General features: G+C 43.9%; 1 pseudogene; it reads left to right on the top strand.

The window, feature by feature from the left end:
- Positions 1 to 561: 561 nt before the first annotated feature.
- On the top strand, positions 562 to 1,213 carry LOC116863741 (annotated as a pseudogene).
- The last annotated feature ends 368 nt before the right edge of the window (positions 1,214 to 1,581 follow it).

Raw genomic sequence — 1,581 nt, 5'->3', positions numbered from 1 at the left:
CTCTATGGACCTAAAAAGACATTTAGGGGTCCCCATTGCCCTTAGAACAAATTTCTCAAGTGGACACTGTGGTTTTGCATGCTCTTACCCTATTCACCTGTCTGCTTTCTATTCCAGAACTGCAGTAGCAACTTCAAATTCCCCTGTGCACTAAACATACCATTGTCCCAAATGCACTATGTTTGTCATCCTGAGACTTTGTATTTGCTGGCCCCTCTGTCTAGAAACCCATCTTCCACCTGCCTGGCTCAGCTGAATCATAACTACTCTCCCTTCCCGTCTCCCTGTAGACATCATCAATTTCAAAGCCTCTAAATCCCAAGTTGGGTCTGAGACCCACACTTAGCTTCTGCAGATCCCTAGGCTTCCTGAACACTCCTCTGACCACTCTTTGTGCTGTCATCTTTGGTTATATAACAGCTTCCCTCAGTGGACCATGAAAAGGACAGAGCAGAGCCCTAGTCCTTGGTTGCTGCTGGATTTGAGCATCTAGAATATTTCCATATAAAATAAACCTTCAATAATATTTCTTGACTATATGAATGAATAATTGGGGCAAAGTGCTCTGAGGACATATTGCACTCTTTTCTGTTCATGATCATGGGCAATGACTGCTGTGTGGCCATCTGTCACTCCCTGGGATACAATGTGCTCATGAGACCACATAGCTGGGCCAGCTTGTGTCCAGGTGCTGGGCAGGTGCTCAGTCATGGGGATGATGGTGACTCTGATAGTTTTTCATCTCAACTTCTGTGATTCTTAATTAATCCATGATTTTGTCTACCATGTTCTTTGCATCCTAAAGTTGGCCTATGGGAAGGAGACATCCTCTGTCACCTTGAGTGTGATCCTGGTGTGTGTCACAGCTCTGATGGGAGGTTTATTCCTCATAATCCTCTCCTATGTCTTCATCATGGCCACCTTTTTGAAGATCTCCTTGGCTGAGGCCAGGCACAAGACCTTCTCCACATGTGTGTCCCACCTCACTGCAGTCATTGTGCACTTTCGTTTTGCCTCTATTATCTACCTCAAGCCCAAAGGCCCCTGTTCTATGGACAGTAACACTCTGATGGCCACCACCTATATAGTCTTCACTCCCTTTCTCAGCCTAATCATTTTCAGCCTCAGGAATAAGGAGCTCAAGAATGCCATAAAGAAAAGCTTCCAGAGAAAATTTAGTCCCCTGAGCTCCTACTGGCCAGTTTGGTGGTAGGGAAATATGACAGGAGGGCTGGGAATAATAACATCTGTCTCTATAAGACTGTTGTAGGGTTTCATTATATGAAAATAAACACATCCATAGGTGATGGATGAATGCCTGATATTTGTTTTTCTCCAATTTGTTTGCCCCCTTGTATGGGATCTAGTGATCACGATCTCTTCTTCTTGACCCCAAGTGATGAAGTCCATCCAATTACCTCCATCAAAGAACATGTTACCTATTTAAGTGCCGGACAGCAGCATTGTAGGTGTGTTTGGGTTCTGATGCATAGGGTTCTTCTTGAATGGATATGCAACAGAAGACTTTCCCCTCCTCCACCAAAGGATAAATAAAAATTAACATAATAATAAATGTCCAAA

The sequence above is a fragment of the Lontra canadensis genome, unplaced genomic scaffold, assembly GCF_010015895.1.
Source record: "Lontra canadensis isolate GAN:19392208 unplaced genomic scaffold, GSC_riverotter_1.0 scaffold2739, whole genome shotgun sequence".
Taxonomy (NCBI): domain Eukaryota; kingdom Metazoa; phylum Chordata; class Mammalia; order Carnivora; family Mustelidae; genus Lontra; species Lontra canadensis.
The sequence above is the reverse complement of the archived record's forward strand: the minus strand, read 5'-3'. Positions and strand labels throughout refer to the sequence as shown.